General features: G+C 43.7%; 43 non-coding genes across 43 annotated transcripts; all 43 read right to left on the reverse strand.

The window, feature by feature from the left end:
• Positions 1-2,940: 2,940 nt before the first annotated feature.
• On the reverse strand, positions 2,941-3,013 carry TRNAN-GUU (transfer RNA asparagine (anticodon GUU)). The gene has a single exon. It is a non-coding gene; the product is annotated as a tRNA-Asn (tRNA).
• A 311-nt stretch (positions 3,014-3,324) lies between these two features.
• Positions 3,325-3,397, reverse strand: TRNAD-GUC (transfer RNA aspartic acid (anticodon GUC)). The gene has a single exon. It is a non-coding gene; the product is annotated as a tRNA-Asp (tRNA).
• Positions 3,398-5,781: 2,384 nt separating this feature from the next.
• Positions 5,782-5,854, reverse strand: TRNAN-GUU (transfer RNA asparagine (anticodon GUU)). Its single transcript has one exon. It is a non-coding gene; the product is annotated as a tRNA-Asn (tRNA).
• Positions 5,855-5,973: 119 nt separating this feature from the next.
• Positions 5,974-6,046, reverse strand: TRNAN-GUU (transfer RNA asparagine (anticodon GUU)). The gene has a single exon. It is a non-coding gene; the product is annotated as a tRNA-Asn (tRNA).
• A 119-nt stretch (positions 6,047-6,165) lies between these two features.
• TRNAI-GAU (transfer RNA isoleucine (anticodon GAU)) lies at positions 6,166-6,238 on the reverse strand. Its single transcript has one exon. It is a non-coding gene; the product is annotated as a tRNA-Ile (tRNA).
• A 119-nt stretch (positions 6,239-6,357) lies between these two features.
• On the reverse strand, positions 6,358-6,430 carry TRNAN-AUU (transfer RNA asparagine (anticodon AUU)). Its single transcript has one exon. It is a non-coding gene; the product is annotated as a tRNA-Asn (tRNA).
• Positions 6,431-6,741: 311 nt separating this feature from the next.
• TRNAN-GUU (transfer RNA asparagine (anticodon GUU)) lies at positions 6,742-6,814 on the reverse strand. The gene has a single exon. It is a non-coding gene; the product is annotated as a tRNA-Asn (tRNA).
• A 503-nt stretch (positions 6,815-7,317) lies between these two features.
• TRNAY-GUA (transfer RNA tyrosine (anticodon GUA)) lies at positions 7,318-7,390 on the reverse strand. Its single transcript has one exon. It is a non-coding gene; the product is annotated as a tRNA-Tyr (tRNA).
• Positions 7,391-7,701: 311 nt separating this feature from the next.
• Positions 7,702-7,774, reverse strand: TRNAI-GAU (transfer RNA isoleucine (anticodon GAU)). Its single transcript has one exon. It is a non-coding gene; the product is annotated as a tRNA-Ile (tRNA).
• Positions 7,775-8,084: 310 nt separating this feature from the next.
• On the reverse strand, positions 8,085-8,157 carry TRNAN-GUU (transfer RNA asparagine (anticodon GUU)). Its single transcript has one exon. It is a non-coding gene; the product is annotated as a tRNA-Asn (tRNA).
• Positions 8,158-8,660: 503 nt separating this feature from the next.
• TRNAN-GUU (transfer RNA asparagine (anticodon GUU)) lies at positions 8,661-8,733 on the reverse strand. The gene has a single exon. It is a non-coding gene; the product is annotated as a tRNA-Asn (tRNA).
• A 119-nt stretch (positions 8,734-8,852) lies between these two features.
• Positions 8,853-8,925, reverse strand: TRNAN-GUU (transfer RNA asparagine (anticodon GUU)). Its single transcript has one exon. It is a non-coding gene; the product is annotated as a tRNA-Asn (tRNA).
• A 1,079-nt stretch (positions 8,926-10,004) lies between these two features.
• TRNAN-GUU (transfer RNA asparagine (anticodon GUU)) lies at positions 10,005-10,077 on the reverse strand. The gene has a single exon. It is a non-coding gene; the product is annotated as a tRNA-Asn (tRNA).
• Positions 10,078-10,196: 119 nt separating this feature from the next.
• Positions 10,197-10,269, reverse strand: TRNAN-GUU (transfer RNA asparagine (anticodon GUU)). Its single transcript has one exon. It is a non-coding gene; the product is annotated as a tRNA-Asn (tRNA).
• Positions 10,270-10,772: 503 nt separating this feature from the next.
• Positions 10,773-10,845, reverse strand: TRNAY-GUA (transfer RNA tyrosine (anticodon GUA)). The gene has a single exon. It is a non-coding gene; the product is annotated as a tRNA-Tyr (tRNA).
• Positions 10,846-11,732: 887 nt separating this feature from the next.
• On the reverse strand, positions 11,733-11,805 carry TRNAN-GUU (transfer RNA asparagine (anticodon GUU)). The gene has a single exon. It is a non-coding gene; the product is annotated as a tRNA-Asn (tRNA).
• A 119-nt stretch (positions 11,806-11,924) lies between these two features.
• On the reverse strand, positions 11,925-11,997 carry TRNAN-GUU (transfer RNA asparagine (anticodon GUU)). The gene has a single exon. It is a non-coding gene; the product is annotated as a tRNA-Asn (tRNA).
• A 695-nt stretch (positions 11,998-12,692) lies between these two features.
• TRNAY-GUA (transfer RNA tyrosine (anticodon GUA)) lies at positions 12,693-12,765 on the reverse strand. Its single transcript has one exon. It is a non-coding gene; the product is annotated as a tRNA-Tyr (tRNA).
• A 694-nt stretch (positions 12,766-13,459) lies between these two features.
• On the reverse strand, positions 13,460-13,532 carry TRNAN-GUU (transfer RNA asparagine (anticodon GUU)). Its single transcript has one exon. It is a non-coding gene; the product is annotated as a tRNA-Asn (tRNA).
• A 503-nt stretch (positions 13,533-14,035) lies between these two features.
• TRNAN-GUU (transfer RNA asparagine (anticodon GUU)) lies at positions 14,036-14,108 on the reverse strand. Its single transcript has one exon. It is a non-coding gene; the product is annotated as a tRNA-Asn (tRNA).
• Positions 14,109-14,611: 503 nt separating this feature from the next.
• TRNAN-GUU (transfer RNA asparagine (anticodon GUU)) lies at positions 14,612-14,684 on the reverse strand. The gene has a single exon. It is a non-coding gene; the product is annotated as a tRNA-Asn (tRNA).
• A 311-nt stretch (positions 14,685-14,995) lies between these two features.
• On the reverse strand, positions 14,996-15,068 carry TRNAN-GUU (transfer RNA asparagine (anticodon GUU)). The gene has a single exon. It is a non-coding gene; the product is annotated as a tRNA-Asn (tRNA).
• A 119-nt stretch (positions 15,069-15,187) lies between these two features.
• On the reverse strand, positions 15,188-15,260 carry TRNAN-AUU (transfer RNA asparagine (anticodon AUU)). The gene has a single exon. It is a non-coding gene; the product is annotated as a tRNA-Asn (tRNA).
• A 503-nt stretch (positions 15,261-15,763) lies between these two features.
• Positions 15,764-15,836, reverse strand: TRNAN-GUU (transfer RNA asparagine (anticodon GUU)). Its single transcript has one exon. It is a non-coding gene; the product is annotated as a tRNA-Asn (tRNA).
• A 503-nt stretch (positions 15,837-16,339) lies between these two features.
• On the reverse strand, positions 16,340-16,412 carry TRNAD-AUC (transfer RNA aspartic acid (anticodon AUC)). Its single transcript has one exon. It is a non-coding gene; the product is annotated as a tRNA-Asp (tRNA).
• Positions 16,413-16,531: 119 nt separating this feature from the next.
• Positions 16,532-16,604, reverse strand: TRNAN-GUU (transfer RNA asparagine (anticodon GUU)). The gene has a single exon. It is a non-coding gene; the product is annotated as a tRNA-Asn (tRNA).
• A 693-nt stretch (positions 16,605-17,297) lies between these two features.
• TRNAN-GUU (transfer RNA asparagine (anticodon GUU)) lies at positions 17,298-17,370 on the reverse strand. Its single transcript has one exon. It is a non-coding gene; the product is annotated as a tRNA-Asn (tRNA).
• A 119-nt stretch (positions 17,371-17,489) lies between these two features.
• TRNAI-GAU (transfer RNA isoleucine (anticodon GAU)) lies at positions 17,490-17,562 on the reverse strand. Its single transcript has one exon. It is a non-coding gene; the product is annotated as a tRNA-Ile (tRNA).
• Positions 17,563-22,667: 5,105 nt separating this feature from the next.
• TRNAI-AAU (transfer RNA isoleucine (anticodon AAU)) lies at positions 22,668-22,741 on the reverse strand. The gene has a single exon. It is a non-coding gene; the product is annotated as a tRNA-Ile (tRNA).
• Positions 22,742-22,814: 73 nt separating this feature from the next.
• Positions 22,815-22,888, reverse strand: TRNAI-AAU (transfer RNA isoleucine (anticodon AAU)). The gene has a single exon. It is a non-coding gene; the product is annotated as a tRNA-Ile (tRNA).
• Positions 22,889-23,107: 219 nt separating this feature from the next.
• Positions 23,108-23,181, reverse strand: TRNAI-GAU (transfer RNA isoleucine (anticodon GAU)). The gene has a single exon. It is a non-coding gene; the product is annotated as a tRNA-Ile (tRNA).
• A 73-nt stretch (positions 23,182-23,254) lies between these two features.
• On the reverse strand, positions 23,255-23,328 carry TRNAI-AAU (transfer RNA isoleucine (anticodon AAU)). Its single transcript has one exon. It is a non-coding gene; the product is annotated as a tRNA-Ile (tRNA).
• Positions 23,329-23,401: 73 nt separating this feature from the next.
• On the reverse strand, positions 23,402-23,475 carry TRNAI-AAU (transfer RNA isoleucine (anticodon AAU)). Its single transcript has one exon. It is a non-coding gene; the product is annotated as a tRNA-Ile (tRNA).
• Positions 23,476-23,548: 73 nt separating this feature from the next.
• Positions 23,549-23,628, reverse strand: TRNAI-AAU (transfer RNA isoleucine (anticodon AAU)). The gene has a single exon. It is a non-coding gene; the product is annotated as a tRNA-Ile (tRNA).
• Positions 23,629-23,848: 220 nt separating this feature from the next.
• Positions 23,849-23,922, reverse strand: TRNAI-AAU (transfer RNA isoleucine (anticodon AAU)). The gene has a single exon. It is a non-coding gene; the product is annotated as a tRNA-Ile (tRNA).
• Positions 23,923-24,142: 220 nt separating this feature from the next.
• TRNAI-AAU (transfer RNA isoleucine (anticodon AAU)) lies at positions 24,143-24,216 on the reverse strand. Its single transcript has one exon. It is a non-coding gene; the product is annotated as a tRNA-Ile (tRNA).
• Positions 24,217-24,730: 514 nt separating this feature from the next.
• Positions 24,731-24,804, reverse strand: TRNAI-AAU (transfer RNA isoleucine (anticodon AAU)). Its single transcript has one exon. It is a non-coding gene; the product is annotated as a tRNA-Ile (tRNA).
• A 72-nt stretch (positions 24,805-24,876) lies between these two features.
• On the reverse strand, positions 24,877-24,950 carry TRNAI-AAU (transfer RNA isoleucine (anticodon AAU)). Its single transcript has one exon. It is a non-coding gene; the product is annotated as a tRNA-Ile (tRNA).
• Positions 24,951-25,170: 220 nt separating this feature from the next.
• TRNAI-AAU (transfer RNA isoleucine (anticodon AAU)) lies at positions 25,171-25,244 on the reverse strand. The gene has a single exon. It is a non-coding gene; the product is annotated as a tRNA-Ile (tRNA).
• A 73-nt stretch (positions 25,245-25,317) lies between these two features.
• On the reverse strand, positions 25,318-25,391 carry TRNAI-AAU (transfer RNA isoleucine (anticodon AAU)). Its single transcript has one exon. It is a non-coding gene; the product is annotated as a tRNA-Ile (tRNA).
• A 73-nt stretch (positions 25,392-25,464) lies between these two features.
• Positions 25,465-25,538, reverse strand: TRNAI-AAU (transfer RNA isoleucine (anticodon AAU)). The gene has a single exon. It is a non-coding gene; the product is annotated as a tRNA-Ile (tRNA).
• Positions 25,539-25,611: 73 nt separating this feature from the next.
• TRNAI-AAU (transfer RNA isoleucine (anticodon AAU)) lies at positions 25,612-25,687 on the reverse strand. Its single transcript has one exon. It is a non-coding gene; the product is annotated as a tRNA-Ile (tRNA).
• Positions 25,688-25,907: 220 nt separating this feature from the next.
• Positions 25,908-25,981, reverse strand: TRNAI-AAU (transfer RNA isoleucine (anticodon AAU)). The gene has a single exon. It is a non-coding gene; the product is annotated as a tRNA-Ile (tRNA).
• Positions 25,982-26,081: the final 100 nt, after the last annotated feature.

Genomic DNA, 26,081 nt, shown 5'->3' on the forward strand with positions numbered 1-26,081 from the left:
GAAAATCCAACACCATTAATTTGTAACTTATACTTTGAAACCGTAATCATCCGGGATCACAAAGTCCTTATACAGAGGACTGGTAACAGGCTGACCCTGATACCGACACACCCGAGCAAAATATTCGTTCTCTGAAGATGGCGGCCAAGCAACCTCCTTAGGCCACCACTCAGGCCGGCGATGACCCTTGAAAGGGTACAGACGCATAGCAACGGGAACCCTTTGAACCTTCGTAGCAGAGCCAGAAGAAGAAGACAGCTTCTGACCGACATCGCCATCGCTTGACGACAGCGAATGCTTAGCACTCCGACGCGGATCAGACTTGACACCGGCATCGACGATGGAAGATTCACCGCTACCGGCCCGGACCGGAGAACCTTGAGGAATAGCGACTGAGGCAGGATCGACGACCATCGCTTCACCGTCACCACCACCGCCAGACGCCGCTTCTAAATCACGGGATGCCATCCGGGGCCATAAAGGACACTCCCGAACAACATGTCCCTGCTTCTGGCACTTAAAGCACTTGAAATCAGGACAATGGCGATAAATATGGTCAGGAGAATAACACTTATTACATATTTTCAACTGAGAATCATGTCGGACAGCGTAAAACTTCTCTCGACCAACAGCATCGGCAACTCGTAAGCGATATGGTAATGATGACAGATTCTCAGGTAAGGTAACACGAACGGTACGAAGTCCGCAATAGAATGATCCCTTTTTATGCCACACAAGCGGACCCTTGATTTCACAGCCAAGCGACGTTAATTTGGATAAAACGGCTTCATCAGTCACAAACTCAGGTAAGTCCGAAAAGGCGACAGTCACAGTCTTCGCAGAAACGCTTGAAATTTCATATATCTCACCATCAATATCCAAGCCCGAATCTATAACGCCCTCGACATCGGCCAAAGTCTTCAAGGTGAGAATGTAACCTCCCTCATCACAGACAACTAAAGCAGAAGCACAATCGAGACCAAAGTTCGCAATCACCGCCGTAGACACAACTTCAAAACTTGGTAGATTTCGTTTAAAATCAATAAAAACCGATCTCTTGAATGCGTCCATCCTGGGTAGAAACACCCAGGAGGAACTACCAAATTAATAAATTAACAACTATTGAATTAAATGCACGAATAATAACCGAAAGAAAAATAAATTAGCAAAAAACCCCGCTTAGGCTTAGCGCGACGAAAACACGGAGTGCAAAATCGAACGACCTGCACTCTCCAAAAGCTCGAACGCAACTCCGCCGAACGCGCTAACCATTGCGCCACGGAAGCTCCAATTTATCATGAAACGTACTATTCGACGATTAATCCCTCTTTTTAATACGTTGGCCCTTCCATCTCTTAAAGAGTTAATAATAATACGCAATTAACGAAATTAAAACAATAAGCGTCGCCACCGGAAGGACTCGAACCATCAACCTTTCGGTTAACAGCCGAACGCGCTAACCATTGCGCCACGGAGGCTCCAATTTATCATGAAACGTACTATTCGACGATTAATCCCTCTTTTTAATACGTTGGCCCTTCCATTTCTTAAAGAGTTACTAATAATACGCAATGAACGAAAGTAAAACAATAAGCGTCGCCACCGGATGGACTCGAACCATCAACCTTTCGGTTAACAGCCGAACGCGCTAGTCATTGCGCCACTGAGGCTCCGGTTCACGCGGAAACGTAATATTTGACGATTTATCCCTGTTGTTCCTACGTTGGCACTTCCATTTCTTAAAGGGTTAATAATAATACGCAATGAACGAAAGTAAAACAATAAGCGTCGCCACCGGATGGACAGGAACCATAAACCTTTCGGTTAACAGCCGAACGCCCTAACCATTGCGCCACGGAGGCTCCAATTTATCATGAAACGTACTATTCGACGATTAATCCCTCTTTTTAATACGTTGGCCCTTCCATTTCTTAAAGAGTTAATAATAATACGCAATGAACGAAAGTAAAACAATAAGCGTCGCCACCGGATGGACAGGAACCATAAACCTTTCGGTTAACAGCCGAACGCGCTAACCATTGCGCCACGGAAGCTCCAATTTATCATGAAACGTACTATTCGACGATTAATCCCTCTTTTTAATACGTTGGCCCTTCCATCTCTTAAAGAGTTAATAATAATACGCAATTAACGAAATTAAAACAATAAGCGTCGCCACCGGAAGGACTCGAACCACCAACCTTTCGGTTAACAGCCGAACGCGCTAACCATTGCGCCACGGAGGCTCCAATTTATCATGAAACGTACTATTCGACGATTAATCCCTCTTTTTAATACGTTGGCCCTTCCATTTCTTAAAGAGTTACTAATAATACGCAATTAACGAAAGTAAAACAAAAGCGTCGCCACCGGATGGACTCGAACCATCAACCTTTCGGTTAACAGCCGAACGCGCTAGTCATTGCGCCACGGAGGCTCCGGTTCACGCGGAAACGTAATTTTTGACGATTTATCCCTGTTGTTCCTACGTTGGCACTTCCATTTCTTAAAGGGTTAATAATAATACGCAATGAACGAAATTAAAGCAATAAGCATCGCCACCGGATGGACTCGAAACACCAACTTTTCGGTTAACAGCCGAACGCGCTAACCATTGCGCCACGGAGGCTCCAATTCATCATGAAACGTACTATTCGACGATTAATCCCCCTTTTTAATACGTTGGCCCTTCCATTTCTAAAAGAGTTAATAATAATACGCAATGAACGAAAGTAAAACAATAAGCGTCGCCACCAGATGGACTCGAACCATCAACCTTTCGGATAACAGCCGAACGCGCTAACCATTGCGCCACGGAGGCTCCAATTTATCATGAAACGTACTATTCGACGATTAATCCCCCTTTTTAATACGTTGGCCCTTCCATTTCTAAAAGAGTTAATAATAATACGCAATGAACGAAAGTAAAACAATAAGCGTCGCCACCAGATGGACTCGAACCATCAACCTTTCGGTTAACAGCCGAACGCGCTAACCATTGCGCCACGGAGGCTCCAATTTATCATGAAACGTACTATTCGACGATTAATCCCTCTTTTTAATACGTTGGCCCTTCCATTTCTTAAAGAGTTAATAATAATACGCAATGAACGAAAGTAAAACAATAAGCGTCGCCACCGGATGGACAGGAACCATAAACCTTTCGGTTAACAGCCGAACGCGCTAACCATTGCGCCACGAAGGCTCCAATTTATCATGAAACGTACTATTCGACGATTAATCCCTCTTTTTATAACGTTGGCCCTTCCATTTCTTAAAGAGTTAATAATAATACGCAATGAATGAAAGTAAAACACTAAGCGTCGCCACCAGATGGACTCGAACCATCAACCTTTCGGTTGACAGCCGAACGCGCTAACCATTGCGCCACGGAGGCTCCAATTTATCATGAAACGTACTATTCGACGATTAATCCCCCTTTTTAATACGTTGGCCCTTCCATTTCTAAAAGAGTTAATAATAATACGCAATGAACGAAAGTAAAACAATAAGCGTCGCCACCAGATGGACTCGAACCATCAACCTTTCGGTTAACAGCCGAACAAGCTAACCATTGCGCCACGGAGGCTCCAATTTATCATGAAGCGTACTATTCGACGATTAATCCCTCTTTTTAATACGTTGGCCCTTCCATTTCTTAAAGAGTTACTAATAATACGCAATGAACGAAAGTAAAACAATAAGCGTCGCCACCGGATGGACTCGAACCATCAATCTTTCGGTAAACAGCCGAACGCGCTTTTTTTTTTTTTTTTTTTAATTATATCATTAAAAAATACACAACGCGTGTAGGTTACAAAGAAGCATTATGCAACAATTGACAGAATATATAAAGAGAAAAATTCACGAGTAATAAATGACAAATCGGTCAGAAAAAAGCAACGAGAATACAAATAAAGATATTGAAGAGATAACAGCGAATAAAAAATGTCATCCTACGACACATCAAAGAAATAATAGGTACAAATCTTGTACGATCATTCATTGCATTCTGGTTTTAGTAATAATAAACGAAAATAGGCAAAAATAAACATCGAACAGCATGTAAATGAGAGAAATAATTGAAAAAAACCGTATTGAAAATAACTAACAAAGAATGATACCCGACATAACAAAGAAAATTCTGTAATACATTCAGAAAAGTGACCATCGTAATTCCGGAACTTATTGCTTAAAACCGTAATCATCCGGGATCACAAAGTCCTTATACAGAGGACTGGTAACAGGCTGACCCTGATACCGACACACCCGGGCGTAATATTCGTTCTCTGAAGATGGAGGCCAGACAACCTCCTTAGGCCACCAATCAGGCCGGCGATGACCCTCGAAAGGGACCAGAGGCATTTTAGAGGGAACTTTCTTTACTTTCGGAGCAGAGCCAGAAGAAGACATTTTCTTTCCGAAATCACCATCACTAGACGACAACGAATGCTTAGCACCCCGACGCGGATCAGACTTGAGACCGGCGCCGACGACTGAAGACTCACCGCCACCAGCCCGGACCGAAGAACCCTGAGGAATAGCGACTGAGACAGGATCAACGACCATCGCGTCACCGTCCGCACCACCGACAGCCGCCGTATCAGAGTCGCGGGACGCCATACGGGGCCAAAGTGGACACTCCCGAACAACATGACCCTGCTTCTCGCACTTGAAGCACTTGAAATCCGGACAATTGCGATAAATATGGTCATTAGAATAACATTTATTACATATTTTCAACTGAGAATCATGTCGGACAGCGTAAAACTTCTCCCGACCAACAGCATCGGCAACTCGTAAGCGATATGGTAATGATGACAGACTCTCAGGTAAGGTAACACGAACGGTACGAAGTCCGCAATAGAATGATGCCTTTCGATGCCAAACAAGCGGACCCTTGATTTCACAGCCAAGCGACGTTAATTTGGATAAAACGGCTTCATCAGTCACAAACTCAGGTAAGTCCGAAAAGGGGACAGTCACCGTCTTCGCAGAAACGCTTGAAATTTCATATATCTCACCGTCAATATCCAAGCCCGAATCAATAACGCCCTCGACATCGGCCAAAGTCCTCAAGGTGAGAATGTAACCACCCTCATCACAGACAACTAAAGCAGATGCACAATCGAGACCAAAGTTCGCAATCACCGCCGTAGACACAACTTCAAAACTTGGTAGATTTCGTTTAAAATCAATAAAAACCGATCTCTTGAATGCGTCCATCCTGGGTAGAAACACCCAGGAGGGATTACCAAATTAATAAATTAACAACTATAGATTTAAATGCACGAATAATAACCGAAAGAAAAATAAATTGGGAAAATACCCCGCTTAGGCTTAGCGCGACGAAAACACGGAGCGCAAAATCGAACGACCTGCACTCTCCAAAAGCTCGAACGCAACCATTAGCACGGTGCTCTAACCAACTGAGCTCAGCCGAACGCGCTAACCATTGCGCCACGGAGGCTCCAATTTATCATGAAACGTACTATTCGACGATTAATCCCCCTTTTTAATACGTTGGCCCTTCCATTTCTAAAAGAGTTAATAATAATACGCAATGAACGAAATTAAAACAATAAGCGTCGCCACCGGATGGTCTCGAACCATCAACCTTGAGGTGAACAGCCGAACGCGCTTACCATTACGCCACGGAGGCTCCAATTTATCATGAAACGTACTATTCGACGATTAATCCCTCTTTTTAATACGTTGGCCCTTCCATTTCTTAAAGAGTTAATAATAATACGCAATGAACGAAAGTAAAACAATAAGCGTCGCCACCGGATGGACTCGAACCATCAACCTTTCGGTTAACAGCCGAACGCGCTAACCATTGCGCCACGGAGGCTCCGGTTCACGCGGAAACGTAATATTTGACGATTTATCCCTGTTGTTCCTACGTTGGCACTTCCATTTCTTAAAGGGTTAATAATAATACGCAATGAACGAAAGTAAAACAATAAGCAGCGCCACCGGATGGACTCGAACCATCAACCTTTCGGTTAACAGCCGAACGCGCTAACCATTGCGCCACGGAGGCTCCAATTTATCATGAAACGTACTATTCGACGATTAATCCCTCTTTTTAATACGTTGGCCCTTCCATTTCTTAAAGAGTTATTAATAATACGCAATGAACGAAAGTAAAACAATAAGCGTCGCCACCGGATGGACTCGAACCATCAACCTTTCGGTTATCAGCCGAACGCGCTAACCATTGCGCCACGGAGGCTCCAATTTGTCATGAAACGTACTATTCGACGATTAATCCCTCTTTTTAATACGTTGGCCCTTCCATTTCTTAAAGAGTTAATAATAATATGCAATGAACGAAAGTAAAACAATAAGCGTCGCCACCGGATGGACTCGAACCATCAACCTTTCGGTTAATAGCCGAACGCGCAAACCATTGCGCCACGGAGGCTCCAATTTATCATGAAACGTACTATTCGACGATTAATCCCCCTTTTTAATACGTTGGCCCTTCCATTTCTTAAATAGTTAATAATAATACGCAATGAACGAAAGTAAAACAATAAGCGTTGCCACCGGATGGACTCGAACCATCAATTTTGCGGTAAACAGCCGAACGCGCTAACCATTGCACCACGGAGGCTCCAATTTATCATGAAACGTACTATTCGACGATTAATCCCTCTTTTTAATACGTTGGCCCTTCCATTTCTTAAAGAGTTAATAATAATACGCAATGAACGAAAGTAAAACAATAAGCGTCGCCACCGGATGGACTCGAACCATCAACCTTTCGGTTAACAGCCGAACGCGCTAACCATTGCGCCACGGAGGCTCCGGTTCCTGCGGAAACGTAATATTTGACGATTTATCCCTGTTGTTCCTACGTTGGCACTTCCATTTCTTAAAGGGTTATAAATAATACGCAATGAACGAAAGTAAAACAATAAGCATCGCCACCGGATGAACTCGAACCATCAACCTTTCGGTTAACAGCCGAACACGCTAACCATTGCGCCACGGAGGCTCCGGTTCACGCGGAAACGTAATATTTGACGATTTATCCCTGTTGTTCCTACGTTGGCACTTCGATTTCTTAAAAGGTTAATAATAATACGCAATGAACGAAAGTAAAACAATAAGCATCGCCACCGGATGGACTCGAACCATCAACCTTTCGGTTAACAGCCGAACGCGCTAACCATTGCGCCACGGAAGCTCCAATTTAACATGAAACGTACTATTCGACGATTAATCCCTCTTTTTAATACGTTGGCCCTTCCATCTCTTAAAGAGTTAATAATAATACGCAATTAACGAAATTAAAACAATAAGCGTCGCCACCGGATGGACTCGAACCATCAACCTTTCGGTTTACAGCCGAACGCGCTAACCATTGCGCCACGGAGGCTCCAATTTATCATGAAACGTACTATTCGACGATTAATCCCTCTTTTTAATACGTTGGCCCTTCCATTTCTTAAAGAGTTACTAATAATACGCAATGAACGAAAGTAAAACAAAAAGCGTCGCCACCGGATGGACTCGAACCATCAACCTTTCGGTTAACAGCCGAACGCGCTAGTCATTGCGCCACGGAGGCTCCGGTTCACGCGGAAACGTAATTTTTGACGATTTATCCCTGTTGTTCCTACGTTGGCACTTCCATTTCTTAAAGGGTTAATAATAATACGCAATGAACGAAATTAAAGCAATAAGCATCGCCACCGGATGGACTCGAAACATCAACCTTTCGGTTATCAGCCGAACGCGCTAACCATTGCGCCACGGAGGCTCCAATTTATCATGAAACGTACTATTCGACGATTAATCCCCCTTTTTAATACGTTGGCCCTTCCATTTCTAAAAGAGTTAATAATAATACGCAATGAACGAAAGTAAAACAATAAGCGTCGCCACTAGATGGACGCGAACCATCAACCTTTCGGTTAAAAGCCGAACGCGCTAACCATTGCGCCACGGAGGCTCCAATTTATCATGAAACGTACTATTCGACGATTAATCCCTCTTTTTAATACGTTGGCCCTTCCATTTCTTAAAGAGTTACTAATAATACGCAATGAACGAAACAAAACAATAAGCGTCGCCACCGGATGGACTCGAACCATCAACCTTTCGGTTAACAGCCGAACGCGCTAACCATTGCGCCACGGAGGCTCCAATTTATCATGAAACGTACTATTCGACGATTAATCCCTCATTTTAATACGTTGGCCCTTCCATTTCTTAAAGAGTTAATAATAATACGCAATGAACGAAAGTAAAACAATAAGCGTCGCCACCGGATGGACAGGAACCATAAACCTTTCGGTTAACAGCCGAACGCGCTAACCATTGCGCCACGAAGGCTCCAATTTATCATGAAACGTACTATTCGACGATTAATCCCTCTTTTTAATACGTTGGCCCTTCCATTTCTTAAAGAGTTACTAATAATACGCAATGAACGAAAGTAAAACAATAAGCGTCGCCACCAGATGGACTCGAACCATAAACCTTTCGGTTAACAGCCGAACGCGCTAACCATTGCGCCACGAAGGCTCCAATTTATCATGAAACGTACTATTCGACGATTAATCCCTCTTTTTAATACGTTGGCCCTTCCATTTCTTAAAGAGTTAATAATAATACGCAATGAATGAAAGTAAAACACTAAGCGTCGCCACCAGATGGACTCGAACCATCAACCTTTCGGTTAACAGCCGAACGCGCTAACCATTGCGCCACGGAGGCTCCAATTTATCATGAAACGTACTATTCGACGATTAATCCCCCTTTTTAATACGTTGGCCCTTCCATTTCTAAAAGAGTTAATAATAATACGCAATGAACGAAAGTAAAACAATAAGCGTCGCCACCAGATGGACTCGAACCATCAACCTTTCGGTTAACAGCCGAACGCGCTAACCATTGCGCCACGGAGGCTCCAATTTATCATGAAACGTACTATTCGACGATTAATCCCTCTTTTTAATACGTTGGCCCTTCCATTTCTTAAAGAGTTACTAATAATACGCAATGAACGAAAGTAAAACAATAAGCGTCGCCACCGGATGGACTCGAACCATCAACCTTTCGGTAAACAGCCGAACGCGCTAACCATTGCGCCACGGAGGCTCCAATTTATCATGAAACGTACTATTCGACGATTAATCCCCCTTTTTAATACGTTGGCCCTTCCATTTCTAAAAGAGTTAATAATAATACGCAATGAACGAAAGTAAAACAATAAGCGTCGCCACCGGATGGTCTCGAACCATCAACCTTGCGGTTAACAGCCGAACGCGCTAACCATTGCGCCACGGAAGCTCCAATTTAACATGAAACGTACTATTCGACGATTAATCCCTCTTTTTAATACGTTGGCCCTTCCATTTCTTTAAGAGTTAATAATAATACGCAATGAACGAAAGTAAAACAATAAGCGTCGCCACCGGATGGACTCGAACCATCAACCTTTCGGTTAACAGCCGAACGCGCTAACCATTGCGCCACGGAAGCTCCAATTTAACATGAAACGTACTATTCGACGATTAATCCCTCTTTTTAATACGTTGGCCCTTCCATTTCTTAAAGAGTTACTAATAATACGCAATGAACGAAAGTAAAACAATAAGCGTCGCCACCGGATGGACAGGAACCATAAACCTTTCGGTTAACAGCCGAACGCGCTAACCATTGCGCCACGAAGGCTCCAATTTATCATGAAACGTACTATTCGACGATTAATCCCTCTTTTTAATACGTTGGCCCTTCCATTTCTTAAAGAGTTACTAATAATACGCAATGAACGAAAGTAAAACAATAAGCGTCGCCACCAGATGGACTCGAACCATAAACCTTTCGGTTAACAGCCGAACGCGCTAACCATTGCGCCACGAAGGCTCCAATTTATCATGAAACGTACTATTCGACGATTAATCCCTCTTTTTAATACGTTGGCCCTTCCATTTCTTAAAGAGTTAATAATAATACGCAATGAATGAAAGTAAAACACTAAGCGTCGCCACCAGATGGACTCGAACCATCAACCTTTCGGTTAACAGCCGAACGCGCTAACCATTGCGCCACGGAGGCTCCAATTTATCATGAAACGTACTATTCGACGATTAATCCCCCTTTTTAATACGTTGGCCCTTCCATTTCTAAAAGAGTTAATAATAATACGCAATGAACGAAAGTAAAACAATAAGCGTCGCCACCAGATGGACTCGAACCATCAACCTTTCGGTTAACAGCCGAACGCGCTAACCATTGCGCCACGGAGGCTCCAATTTATCATGAAACGTACTATTCGACGATTAATCCCTCTTTTTAATACGTTGGCCCTTCCATTTCTTAAAGAGTTACTAATAATACGCAATGAACGAAAGTAAAACAATAAGCGTCGCCACCGGATGGACTCGAACCATCAACCTTTCGGTAAACAGCCGAACGCGCTAACCATTGCGCCACGGAGGCTCCAATTTATCATGAAACGTACTATTCGACGATTAATCCCCCTTTTTAATACGTTGGCCCTTCCATTTCTAAAAGAGTTAATAATAATACGCAATGAACGAAAGTAAAACAATAAGCGTCGCCACCGGATGGACTCGAACCATCAACCTTTCGGTTAACAGCCGAACGCGCTAACCATTGCGCCACGGAAGCTCCAATTTAACATGAAACGTACTATTCGACGATTAATCCCTCTTTTTAATACGTTGGCCCTTCCATCTCTTAAAGAGTTAATAATAATACGCAATTAACGAAATTAAAACAATAAGCGTCGCCACCGGATGGACTCGAACCATCAACCTTTCGGTTTACAGCCGAACGCGCTAACCATTGCGCCACGGAGGCTCCAATTTATCATGAAACGTACTATTCGACGATTAATCCCTCTTTTTAATACGTTGGCCCTTCCATTTCTTAAAGAGTTACTAATAATACGCAATGAACGAAAGTAAATCAAAAAGCGTCGCCACCGGATGGACTCGAACCATCAACCTTTCGGTTAACAGCCGAACGCGCTAGTCATTGCGCCACGGAGGCTCCGGTTCACGCGGAAACGTAATTTTTGACGATTTATCCCTGTTGTTCCTACGTTGGCACTTCCATTTCTTAAAGGGTTAATAATAATACGCAATGAACGAAATTAAAGCAATAAGCATCGCCATCGGATGGACTCGAAACATCAACCTTTCGGTTAACAGCCGAACGCGCTAACCATTGCGCCACGGAGGCTCCAATTTATCATGAAACGTACTATTCGACGATTAATCCCCCTTTTTAATACGTTGGCCCTTCCATTTCTAAAAGAGTTAATAATAATACGCAATGAACGAAAGTAAAACAATAAGCGTCGCCACCAGATGGACGCGAACCATCAACCTTTCGGTTAAAAGCCGAACGCGCTAACCATTGCGCCACGGAGGCTCCAATTTATCATAAAACGTACTATTCGACGATTAATCCCTCTTTTTAATACGTTGGCCCTTCCATTTCTTAAAGAGTTACTAATAATACGCAATGAACGAAAGTAAAACAATAAGCGTCGCCACCAGATGGACTCGAACCATAAACCTTTCGGTTAACAGCCGAACGCGCTAACCATTGCGCCACGAAGGCTCCAATTTATCATGAAACGTACTATTCGACGATTAATCCCTCTTTTTAATACGTTGGCCCTTCCATTTCTTAAAGAGTTAATAATAATACGCAATGAATGAAAGTAAAACACTAAGCGTCGCCACCAGATGGACTCGAACCATCAACCTTTCGGTTAACAGCCGAACGCGCTAACCATTGCGCCACGGAGGCTCCAATTTATCATGAAACGTACTATTCGACGATTAATCCCCCTTTTTAATACGTTGGCCCTTCCATTTCTAAAAGAGTTAATAATAATACGCAATGAACGAAAGTAAAACAATAAGCGTCGCCACCAGATGGACTCGAACCATCAACCTTTCGGTTAACAGCCGAACGCGCTAACCATTGCGCCACGGAGGCTCCAATTTATCATGAAACGTACTATTCGACGATTAATCCCTCTTTTTAATACGTTGGCCCTTCCATTTCTTAAAGAGTTACTAATAATACGCAATGAACGAAAGTAAAACAATAAGCGTCGCCACCGGATGGACTCGAACCATCAACCTTTCGGTAAACAGCCGAACGCGCTAACCATTGCGCCACGGAGGCTCCAATTTATCATGAAACGTACTATTCGACGATTAATCCCCCTTTTTAATACGTTGGCCCTTCCATTTCTAAAAGAGTTAATAATAATACGCAATGAACGAAAGTAAAACAATAAGCGTCGCCACCGGATGGTCTCGAACCATCAACCTTGCGGTTAACAGCCGAACGCGCTAACCATTGCGCCACGGAAGCTCCAATTTAACATGAAACGTACTATTCGACGATTAATCCCTCTTTTTAATACGTTGGCCCTTCCATTTCTTTAAGAGTTAATAATAATACGCAATGAACGAAAGTAAAACAATAAGCGTCGCCACCGGATGGACTCGAACCATCAACCTTTCGGTTAACAGCCGAACGCGCTAACCATTGCGCCACGGAAGCTCCAATTTAACATGAAACGTACTATTCGACGATTAATCCCTCTTTTTAATACGTTGGCCCTTCCATCTCTTAAAGAGTTAATAATAATACGCAATTAACGAAATTAAAACAATAAGCGTCGCCACCGGATGGACTCGAACCATCAACCTTTCGGTTTACAGCCGAACGCGCTAACCATTGCGCCACGGAGGCTCCAATTTATCATGAAACGTACTATTCGACGATTAATCCCTCTTTTTAATACGTTGGCCCTTCCATTTCTTAAAGAGTTACTAATAATACGCAATGAACGAAAGTAAATCAAAAAGCGTCGCCACCGGATGGACTCGAACCATCAACCTTTCGGTTAACAGCCGAACGCGCTAGTCATTGCGCCACGGAGGCTCCGGTTCACGCGGAAACGTAATTTTTGACGATTTATCCCTGTTGTTCCTACGTTGGCACTTCCATTTCTTAAAGGGTTAATAATAATACGCAATGAACGAAATTAAAGCAATAAGCATCGCCACCGGATGGACTCGAAACATCAACCTTTCGGTTAACAGCCGAACGCGCTAACCATTGCGCCACGGAGGCTCCAATTTATCATGAAACGTACTATTCGACGATTAATCCCCCTTTTTAATACGTTGGCCCTTCCATTTCTAAAAGAGTTAATAATAATACGCAATGAACGAAAGTAAAACAATAAGCGTCGCCACCAGATGGACGCGAACCATCAACCTTTCGGTTAAAAGCCGAACGCGCTAACCATTGCGCCACGGAGGCTCCAATTTATCATAAAACGTACTATTCGACGATTAATCCCTCTTTTTAATACGTTGGCCCTTCCATTTCTTAAAGAGTTACTAATAATACACAATGAACGAAACAAAACAATAAGCGTCGCCACCGGATGGACTCGAACCATCAACCTTTCGGTTAACAGCCGAACGCGCTAACCATTGCGCCACGGAGGCTCCAATTTATCATGAAACGTACTATTCGACGATTAATCCCTCTTTTTAATACGTTGGCCCTTCCATTTCTTAAAGAGTTAATAATAATACGCAATGAACGAAAGTAAAACAATAAGCGTCGCTACCGGATGGACAGGAACCATAAACCTTTCGGTTAACAGCCGAACGCGCTAACCATTGCGCCACGAAGGCTCCAATTTATCATGAAACGTACTATTCGACGATTAATCCCTCTTTTTAATACGTTGGCCCTTCCATTTCTTAAAGAGTTACTAATAATACGCAATGAACGAAAGTAAAACAATAAGCGTCGCCACCAGATGGACTCGAACCATAAACTTTTCGGTTAACAGCCGAACGCGCTAACCATTGCGCCACGAAGGCTCCAATTTATCATGAAACGTACTATTCGACGATTAATCCCTCTTTTTAATACGTTGGCCCTTCCATTTCTTAAAGAGTTAATAATAATACGCAATGAATGAAAGTAAAACACTAAGCGTCGCCACCAGATGGACTCGAACCATCAACCTTTCGGTTAACAGCCGAACGCGCTAACCATTGCGCCACGGAGGCTCCAATTTATCATGAAACGTACTATTCGACGATTAATCCCTCTTTTTAATACGTTGGCCCTTCCATTTCTTAAAGAGTTACTAATAATACGCAATGAACGAAAGTAAAACAATAAGCGTCGCCACCGGATAGACTCGAACCATCAACCTTTCGGTAAACAGCCGAACGCGCTAACCATTGCGCCACGGAGGCTCCAATTTATCATGAAACGTACTATTCGACGATTAATCCCCCTTTTTAATACGTTGGCCCTTCCATTTCTAAAAGAGTTAATAATAATACGCAATGAACGAAAGTAAAACAATAAGCGTCGCCACCGGATGGTCTCGAACCATCAACCTTGCGGTTAACAGCCGAACGCGCTTACCATTACGCCACGGAGGCTCCAATTTATCATGAAACGTACTATTCGACGATTAATCCCTCTTTTTAATACGTTGGCCCTTCCATTTCTTAAAGAGTTAATAATAATACGCAATGAACGAAAGTAAAACAATAAGCGTCGCCACCGGATGGACTCGAACCATCAACCTTTCGGTTAACAGCCGAACGCGCTAACCATTGCGCCACGGAGGCTCCGGTTCACGCGGAAACGTAATATTTGACGATTTATCCCTGTTGTTCCTACGTTGGCACTTCCATTTCTTAAAGGGTTAATAATAATACGCAATGAACGAAAGTAAAACAATAAGCAGCGCCACCGGATGGACTCGAACCATCAACCATTCGGTTAACAGCCGAACGCGCTAACCATTGCGCCACGGAGGTTCCAATTTATCATGAAACATACTATTCGACGATTAATCCCTCTTTTTAATACGTTGGCCCTTCAATTTCTTAAAGAGTTATTAATAATACGCAATGAACGAAAGTAAAACAATAAGCGTCGCCACCGGATGGACTCGAACCATCAACCTTTCGGTTAACAGCCGAACGCGCTAACCATTGCGCCACGGAGGCTCCAATTTGTGATGAAACGTACTATTCGACGATTAATCCCTCTTTTTAATACGTTGGCCCTTCCATTTCTTAAAGAGTTAATAATAATACGCAATGAACGAAAGTAAAACAATAAGCGTCGCCACCGGATGGACTCGAACCATCAACCTTTCGGTTAATAGCCGAACGCGCTAGTCATTGCGCCACGGAGGCTCCAATTTATCATGAAACGTACTATTCGACGATTAATCCCTCTTTTTAATACGTTGGCCCTTCCATTTCTTAAAGAGTTAATAATAATACGCAATGAACGAAAGTAAAACAATAAGCGTTGCCACCGGATGGACTCGAACCATCAATTTTGCGGTAAACAGCCGAACGCGCTAACCATTGCACCACGGAGGCTCCAATTTATAATGAAACGTACTATTCGACGATTAATCCCTCTTTTTAATACGTTGGCCCTTCCATTTCTTAAAGAGTTAATAATAATACGCAATGAACGAAAGTAAAACAATAAGCGTCGCCACCGGATGGACTCGAACCATCAACCTTTCGGTTAACAGCCGAACGCGCTAACCATTGCGCCACGGAAGCTCCGGTTCACGCGGAAACGTAATATTTGACGATTTATCCCTGTTGTTCCTACGTTGGCACTTCCATTTCTTAAAGGGTTAATAATAATACGCAATGAACGAAAGTAAAACAATAAGCATCGCCACCGGATGGACTCGAACCATCAACCTTTCGGTTAACAGCCGAACGCGCTAACCATTGCGCCACGGAGGCTCCAATTTATCATGAAACGTACTATTCGACGATTAATCCCTCTTTTTAATACGTTGACCCTTCCATTTCTTAAAGAGTTATTAATAATACGCAATGAACGAAAGTAAAACAATAAGCGTCGCCACCGGATGGACTCGAACCATCAACCTTTCGGTTAACAGCCGAACGCGCTAACCCTTGCGCCACGGAGGCTCCAATTTGTCATGAAACGTACTATTCGACGATTAATCCCTCTTTTTAATACGTTGGCACTTCCATTTCTTAAAGAGTTAATAATAATACGCAATGAACGAAAGTAAAACAATAAGCGTCGCCACCGGATTGACTCGAACCATCAACCTTTCGGTTAACAGCCGAACGCGCTAACCATTGCACCACGGAGGCTCCGGTTCACGCGGAAACGTAATATTTGACGATTTATCCCTGTTGTTCCTACTTTGGCACTTCCATTTCTTAAAGAGTTAATAATAATACGCAATTAACAAAAGTAAAACAATAAGTAACGCCACCGGATGGACTCAAACCATCAACCTTTCGGTTGATAGCCGAACGCGCTAACCATTGCGCCACGGAGGCTCCAATTTATCATGAAACGTACTATTCGACGATTAATCCCTCTTTTTAATACGTTGGCCCTTCCATTTCTAAAAGAGTTAATAATAATCCGCAATGAACGAAAGTAAAACAATAAGCGTCGCCACCGGATGGACTCGAACCATCAACCTTTCGGTTAACAGCCGAACGCGCTAACCATTGCGCCACGGAGGCTCCAATTTATCATGAAACGTACTATTCGACGATTAATTCCTCTTTTTAATACGTTGGCCCTTCCATTTCTTAAAGAGTTAATAATAATACGCAATGAACGAAAGTAAAACAATGAGCGTGGCCACCGGATGGACTCAAACCATCAACCTTTCGGTTAACAGCCGAACGCGCTAACCATTGCACCACGGAGGCTCCGGTTCACGCGGAAACGTAATATTTGACGATTTATCCCTGTTGTTCCTACGTTGGCACTTCCATTTCTTAAAGAGTTAATAATAATACGCAATGAACAAAAGTAAAACAATAAGTAACGCCACCGGATGGACTCAAACCATCAACCTTTCGGTTAACAGCCGAACGCGCTAACCATTGCGCCACGGAGGCTCCAATTTATCATGAAACGTACTATTCGAGGATTAATCCCCCTTTTAATACGTTGGCCCTTCCATTTCTTAAAGAGTTAATAATAATACGCAATGAACGAAAGTAAAACAATAAGCGTCACCATCGGATGGACTCGAACTATCAACCTTTCAGTTAACAGCCGAACGCGCTAACCATTGCGCCACGGAGGCTCCAATTTATCATGAAACGTACTATTCGAGGATTAATCCCCCTTTTAATACGTTGGACCTTCCATTTCTTAAAGAGTTAATAATAATACGCAATGAACGAAAGTAAAACAATAAGCGTCGCCACCGGATGGACTCGAACCATCAACCTTTCGGTTAACAGCCGAACGCGCTAACCATTGCGCCACGGAGGCTCCGGTTCACGCGGAAACGTAATATTTGACGATTTATCCCTGTTGTTCCTACGTTGGCACTTCCATTTCTTAAAGGGTTAATAATAATACGGAATGAACGAAAGTAAAACAATAAGCGTCGCCACCGGATGGACTCGAACCATCAACCTTTCGGATATCAGCCGAACGCGCTAACCATTTCGCCACAGAGGCTCCAATTTATCATGAAACGTACTATTCGACGATTAATCCCTCTTTTTAATACGTTGGCACTTCCATTTCTTAAAGGGTTAATAATAATACGGAATGAACGAAAGTAAAACAATAAGCGTCGCCACCGGATGGACTCGAACCATCAACCTTTCGGTTAACAGCCGAACGCGATTTTTTTTTTTGTTTTTTATAAAATCTTTATTCACATGTCTAAAACAATACAATACAAATATAACAATTTTATGTGATCATAGCGGGTACGAAAATAAAAGAGGAAATGTCTCTATTGTTAAAAAATAAATAATTTCGACATTGATAATGATAAATATTGCAATTACCGAAAAACTATATTAAATAACGTCAGACGGAATATCCATATTTAGTTTTCTTTGCTTATTCCGACATTATCTTTTTAATATTGCGCGGACTTTTTTTGGAAATATGACATCCTGAAATACGGTTTCATTAAAGGAACATTGACAACGATACATCCAAATTTCTCGTTTAAAAATTGCACTTAATAAATTTACAATTTTCCAAAAAATAACAGGTTTTTTTAAATCAGTAGTTATCTCGCCAAAAATTATAAAAGAGTTTCGAGTTTTTGTAGGACCACCGAATAAGTCCCGGGAAAGGGCCAAGACGGCACAGAACAACCAAGTCCACCATTGCGACACCACGGGACACTCCACGAAAAGATGTTCTACAGTTTCGGAGCCGGTTTGACAAAAGGGACATCGAGAGTCCGGGACCACGAGACCGTGCACTAAACGTGACTTTACTGGAAATCCCTGATGGATCAGTCGAAGATTCATGGCAGAAAGGGAAGGGCCCAAAAAGTTGGAACGGACGAATTTCCAACGAACACGGCATAGAGGGCCACCGAAAAAGCGACGCCAACGCTCCTCGCCGCTGGACTCAGTAGATAAACCGGTCGCGAAAGTATCGTAAATAAACTTGACCGAAAGAGCGAATTTGATCGTTTCACCATTGTCATTTACAACCGATAACCCGAAATTAGGCGCGACAGGAAAACGACGCGGTTTCTTCACACTCCGCGCAATCTTGGTTGCCCAGGCAGGAGGAATAGCAGCGATAAGTTCTTTATAGAGGTCCATCGTTTTGGACTGCGACATTCTGATTATCGAATCCTCGGCAGCACGACGCGAGTCAATAGTTAATCGGAAGACTTGAATGCCAAGTTGCAAATCGCCCCCATAGTGGTCAAGGATCGCTGAATAAAGGTCCCAATAGTAATCCGAAGTAGCGTCTTCAAACAGAGTAAGGATTTCGCGAACGCGAAACGCTTTGACTTTTGTCGGGATATCCACGAGGCCGAAACCCCCAAAAAACGTTGGCCGAACGAGAGTGTCATACGCGACAAGGTGAGGACCGGTTCCCCAAATAAATGATAAAATGGCGGCTTGAAATTGGCTGAGCCAAAACCGAGAAATGTCGACGGCTTTTAAGATATGCCAAAGCGTAGACGCAGCCAAAACGTTAACAACTAAGACTTTCCCAATGATAGATAGAGGACGACCCTTCCAAGAACGCAAGACGCGACAAAACTTTCTGTACCACTCTTCCCACTGAAGTTGAGGTAAATTGGCATAGTCATAGTCAATCCAAATGCCGAGAATCTTCAAAGGCGCACTTGAGATAGTTATACCACGCGAGACGCATATCGGAGGGATAGCAGTCTCAGATGTAGATACGATAGTAGTGTCATCCATATGTTGAAAGAGTTTCGGCAAATGCGAATGAGCAGAGAGACGGAGTGCCGGTATTGTGTCGTGGCGATTCACCGCGCTAAACAATGGTTCCGAAGCTAATATATACAGCAATGGGCTGAGAGGGCAACCTTGACGAACCGAGCGACCCAACGAGAAAAGAGGAGTTAAATGACCGTTGATTTTGACACAGGCCTTGGAACCCGCGATAAAAGCTTGAATCCACCGGCAGAAGAAAGGGCCAAACCCCATCGAGGCTAATAATGCGAATAAAAGAGGTCCAACTGTACGAGAATACCACCTTCCCCACGAATCCGCAGAAGCTCCGTTACATCCGACAAAGTCCTTGTAGTGAGAGAAATGTCCCGACCGCGAACCGCTCCCGTCTGAGTCGGTGACGTAATATTTGGTAACAGTCGAGCGAGCCGAAGCGCGAAAACCTTGGATAAAATTTTATAGTCCGTGTTTAACAATGTAATAGGACGCCAATTTTTTAAAAGCGACAAGTCACCAGCTTTCGGCACAAGAACTATGAGACCAACTTTCATACTGGGAGGAATGTGCCCATGGTCGCGGATAGTTTGAACCATACCGAGATATTCGTTTTTGATAAGAGGGAGAAAAAAGCGCCAAAACTCCACCGTTAAACCGTCAAGACCCGGACTCTTATTGTTCTTCATAGAACCCAAGGCGTGTTCGATTTCCCCCCAAGCAACCGGTTGCTCAAGGGCAGAGCTATCAACGGCATCAACACGGTTACGGACTAGGTCAGTAAAACGGCGACACTGTTCCTCGCAGATAGGCTCGTTGGTATAAAGGGCATTGTAAAACTCGAATATTTCGTTACGGATAAGAACCCCGTCACGTAACACCTCACCAGAGCTAGAAACCAAACGACCAATTGACTTAATGCCCTGGCGGTGGGTCTCCAAACGCAAAAAATAACGCGTAGGTCTCTCTCCCAATTCTTGAAAATCTGCCTTCGCGCGAAGAACCTGGCCCCGAATTACCCCAGCATCGAAATCCGCAAGCAACTGCTTCGCTACTAACAATTCCGACAGGCAGCTCGGATCATTGGCGAAATCCGCTCTATCAGAGCAGACCGCGAATTCCGTAACTTCTGAGCGCGAACTTTACCATAGAAGATAGCGTAGTCCTTGATAGTGACTTTAAGGTTCTCGTACCAGCTAAATATGTTCTCGCGGTACTCTATAGTGTCGCGACTCCGATTAACAATACGCTGGATGCCGTTGCGAAAGCGATCCTCTTCCAGTAAAGTAGAATTAAATGCCCAAACCCCAGGCCCGCGTTGAACACCACTAGGATCAAAAACAAGAGACACGGCTTTATGATCGGAAAAAGAGATGGGCGAAATGAGACATCGTGAACAATTATGGCCATCCGTAGGGCGGGTAAATATATAATCAATACGTGACAGTACAAAGTTCCCGTACACGAAACCCGAACGCGTGTAATCAAAGTGATCTTGGTGACACGCCCGCCAGGGATCATGAAGATCCAGTCCCACCGACCACAATTTAAGTGACGAAGGCTGACAAACAGGGCGGGCCTTCGAAGCAGGGCGGCGATCGAGATTATAGCTTAAAACATCGTTAAAATCGCCCGCAATAATCGGACGAGGTAAAATAGAGCACCATAATTTCGCAGTAGACAAAAAAGCTGTTCGCGCCGATGCGTCATTCGGCGCGTAGATATTCGCAAAATCCAAAGGTAAATCGTCAACGAGCGCGGAGACAGATAAAAAACGCCCGCAACCACTACGAAAAACCCGCGAAGGAATAATGTCAAGGCCGGCACGGAAACATGTCGCTACGCCGCAAAAAGTGGTAACTGGATCAATATCCCAAAAAACACGCAAACGAAAAATGTCCCGAAAAACTCCTACGTGCTCATTCGTCCAATGGGTCTCCTGTAGGAAAACCACGTCGTACGCGCCTATAAAAACAAGAAGTTCCCTCATCTTGTCAAGGTTCCGAAGACCGTTGACGTTAACTGTTACGATTCTTAGCGGCATGATGCGAGTTGGGGATGGGGGTAACAACACTGGGAAGGGACTTCGATGCGGGAGTGTCCGAAGAATTAGTCTTCGGATATTTGGAAACTACATTCGACTTCTTAGGTGGAGGTTGTCGTTTTTCAGCGTCCGACCCACTAGTAAAAGGCAGGACTCGTTTACCCGAGTCCTTCACGCTAAGAGCTACTTCATTTTTCTCCACGTCGTCACCACCCTTGGCGGCACCGGTATCATAAGGCATATGTACATCCTGAACATTATGATCGTTAGAGCGATAATTACCGAGAATTCCGGAACTGGCTTCATCGTCAGTCTCCCTCGACTCAATGATCGTAGACCGAGTGGGGCAGACCCGAGCCATATGGCCCGGCTTCTTACATCGAAAACAAATAAAAGATGGGCATTCCTTGTAGAGGTGGCTAGATGAAAGACACCCATTACAAACTTTACTCTGGGAGTTATGACGAACTCTGTAAAAAGTCTCCCGACCAAGAACGTCCTTTATTTTTAAGCCGTACGGTAAGGAACTAACGCATTCGGCAAGACGAACCTTGACCGACCGGAGACCAAAATAAACACCTTCGTCATTTTTACGCCAAAGTATTTCCCCTTTAATCTCGCATAATAAGCTCTCCAATTTTTCTTTAACAGCCTCATCACTCAGAAATTCTGGTAAGCCAAAGATATTAACAATGACTGTCTTCCTCGCAATCCCAGACACATCAAAACGCTTGTCTCCCACCTGAAGATCAGCATCCAGACAAAGATCGGCGTCATCCTGGCGAAAGAAGGTGACGTAATAGCCACCGTCCGTAGCAACAACCGACGAAACCGAATGAGGCCCGTAATCCAAAATACATGCCGTCAATATTTCCTGCTTCGAAACTTCTTTAACTTCACACTCCACAAAAACGGAGCGCTTTAAAATATCCATCCTGGATTTCAGAAGAAAACCCAGGAAGGCACGAAAAACGAAAAATAAACTGCGCGAATTAGTAAATTTTAGAAAAAGAACCGAAACTAAGGCTTAGCGAGAAGACGAGGAGAGCAAAGAAAAACGAACCGCACTCTCCAAAAAACCAAACGCCCACGACGCTCTAACCAACTGAGCTAATGGGCCATTCCGATGAATTTCGATGAAATCTTTCCCGCATTTTTAAAAATAGTCTTTCAAAACCAATTCTTCTTCTCTTTGGCCCATGGGGGGATCGAACCCACGACCTTCGCGTTATTAGCACGACGCTCTAACCAACTGAGCTAATTAGCCATTCCGATGAATCTCGATGAAATTTTTAGCGCATTTTTAAAAATAGTCTTTCAAAACCAATTCTTCTTCTCTTTGGCCCATGGGGGGATCAAACCCACGACCTTCGCGTTATTAGCACGACGCTCTAACCAACTGAGCTAATGGGCCATTCCGATGAATTTCGATGACATCTTTCCCGCATTTTTAAAAATTGTCTTTCAAAACCAATTCTTCTTCTCTTTAGCCCATGGGGGGATCGAACCCACGACCTTCGCGTTATTAGCACGACGCTCTAACCAACTGAGCTAATGGGCCATTCCGATGAATTTCGATGAAATCTTTCCCGCATTTTTAAAAATAGTCTTTCAAAACCAATTCTTCTTCTCTTTGGCCCAAGGGGGATCGAACCCACGACCTTCGCGTTATTAGCACGACGCTCTAACCAACTGAGCGAATGGGCCATTCCGATGAACTTCGATGAAATCTTTCCCGCATTTTTAAAAATAGTCTTTCAAAACCAATTCTTCTTCTCTTTGGCCCATGGGGGGATCGAAACCACGACCTTCGCGTTATCAGCACGACGCTCTCACCAACTGAGCTAATGGGCCATTCCGATGAATTTCGATGAAATCTTTCCCGCATTTTTAAAAATAGTCTCTCAAAACCAATTCTTCTTCTCTATGGCCCATGGGGGCATCGAACCCACGACCTTCGCGTTATTAGCACGACGCTCTAACCAACTGAGCTAATGGGCCATTCCGATGAATTTCGATGAAATCTTTCCCGCATTTTTAAAAATAGTCTTTCAAAACCAATTCTTCTTCTCTTTGGCCCATGGGGGAATCGAACCCACGTTCTTCGCGTTATTAGCACGACGCTCTAACCAACTGAGCTAATGGGCCATTCCGATGAATTTCGATGAAATCTTTCCCGCATTTTGAAAAATAGTCTTTCAAAACCAATTCTTCTTCTCTTTGGCCCATGGGGGGGGGGGGATCGAACCCACGACCTTCGCGTTATTAGCACGACGCTCTAACCAACTGAGCTAATGGGCCATTCCGAAGAATAACGATGAAATCTTTCCCGCATTTTAAAAAATAGTCTTTCAAAACCAATTCTTCTTCTCTTTGGCCCATGGGGGGATCGAACCCACGACCTTCGCGTTATTAGAACGACGCTCTAACCAACTGAGCGAATGGGCCATTCCGATGAATTTCGATGAAATCTTTCCCGCATTTTTAAAAATAATCTTTCAAAATCAATTCTTCTTCTCTTTGGCCCATGGGGGGATCGAACCCACGACCTTCGCGTTATTAGCACGACGCTCTAACCAACTGAGCTAATGGGCCATTCCGATGAATTTCGATGAAATCTTTCCCGCATTTTTAAAAATAGTCTTTCAAAACCAATTCTTCTTCTCTTTGGCCCATGGGGTGATCGAACCCACGACCTTCGCGTTATTAGCACGACGCTCTAACCAACTGAGCTAATGGGCCATTCCGATGTATTTCGATGAAATCTTTCCCGCATTTTTAAAAATAGTCTTTCAAAACCAATTCTTCTTCTCTTTGGCCCATGGGGGGATCGAACCCACGACCTTCGCGTTATTAGCACGACGCTCTAACCAACTGAGCTAATGGGCCATTCCGATGAATTTCGATGAAATCTTTCCCGCATTTTTAAAAACAGTCTTTCAAAACCAATTCTTCTTCTCTTTGGCCCATGGGGGAAACGAACCCACGACCTTTGCGTTATTAGCACGACGCTCTAACCAACTGAGCTAATGGGCCATTCCGATGAATTTCGATGACATCTTTCCCGCATTTTTAAAAATAGTCTTTCAAAACCAATTCTTCTTCTCTTTGGCCCATGGGGGGATCGAACCCACGACCTTCGCGTTATTAGCACGACGCTCTAATTAACTGAGCTAATGGGCCATTCCGATGTATTTCGATGAAATCTTTCCCGCATTTTTAAAAATAGTCTTTCAAAACCAATTCTTCTTCTCTTTGGCCCATGGGGGGATCAAACCCACGACCTTCGCGTTATTAGCACGACGCTCTAACCAACTGAGCTAATGGGTCATTCCGATGAATGTCGATGAAATCTTTCCCGCATTTTTAAAAATAGTCTTTCAAAACCAATTCTTCTTCTCTTTGGCCCATGGGGGGATCGAACCCACGACCTTCGCGTTATTAGCACGACGCTCTAACCAACTGAGCTAATGGGCCACTCCGATGAGTTTCGATGAAATTTTCCCGCATTTTTAAAAATAGTCTTTCAAAACCAATTCTTCTTCTCTTTGGCCCATTTGGGGATCGAACCCACGACCTTCGCGTTATTAGCACGACGCTCTAACCAACTGAGCTAATGGGCCATTCCGATGAATTTCGATGAAATCTTTCCCGCATTTTTAAAAACAGTCTTTCAAAACCAATTCTTCTTCTCTTTGGCCCATGGGGGGATCGAACCCACGACCTTCGCGTTATTAGCACGACGCTCTAATTAACTGAGCTAATGGGCCATTCCGATGAATCTCGATGAAATCTTTCCCGCATTTTTAAAAATAGTCTTTCAAAACCAATTCTTCTCCTCTTTGGCCCATGGGGGGATCGAACCCACGACCTTCGCGTTATTAGCACGACGCTCTAACCAACTGAGCTAATGGGCCATTCCGATGAATTTCGATGAAATCTTTCCCGCATTTTTAAAAATAGTCTCTCAAAACCAATTCTTCTTCTCTATGGCCCATGGGGGCATCGAACCCACGACCTTCGCGTTATTAGCACGACGCTCTAACCAACTGAGCTAATGGGCCATTCCGATGAATTTCGATGAAATCTTTCCCGCATTTTTAAAAATAGTCTTTCAAAACCAATTCTTCTTCTCTTTGGCCCATGGGGGAATCGAACCCACGACCTTCGCGTTATTAGCACGACGCTCTAACCAACTGAGCTAATGGGCCATTCCGATGACTTTCGATGAAATCTTTCCCGCATTTTGAAAAATAGTCTTTCAAAACCAATTCTTCTTCTCTTTGGCCCATGGGGGGGGATCGAACCCACGACCTTCGCGTTATTAGCACGACGCTCTAACCAACTGAGCTAATGGGCCATTCCGAAGAATAACGATGAAATCTTTCCCGCATTTTAAAAAATAGTCTTTCAAAACCAATTCTTCTTCTCTTTGGCCCATGGGGGGATCGAACCCACGACCTTCGCGTTATTAGAACGACGCTCTAACCAACTGAGCGAATGGGCCATTCCGATGAATTTCAATGAAATCTTTCCCGCATTTTTAAAAATAATCTATCAAAATCAATTCTTCTTCTCTTTGGCCCATGGGGGGATCGAACCCACGACCTTCGCGTTATTAGCACGACGCTCTAACCAACTGAGCTAATGGGCCATTCCGATGAATTTCGATGAAATCTTTCCCGCATTTTTAAAAACAGTCTTTCAAAACCAATTCTTCTTCTGTTTGGCCCATGGGGGGATCGAACCCACGA

This window comes from Leiobunum rupestre, chromosome 1, assembly GCF_980474605.1.
Source record: "Leiobunum rupestre chromosome 1, qqLeiRupe1.1.hap1, whole genome shotgun sequence".
Classification (NCBI taxonomy): Eukaryota; Metazoa; Arthropoda; class Arachnida; order Opiliones; family Sclerosomatidae; genus Leiobunum; species Leiobunum rupestre.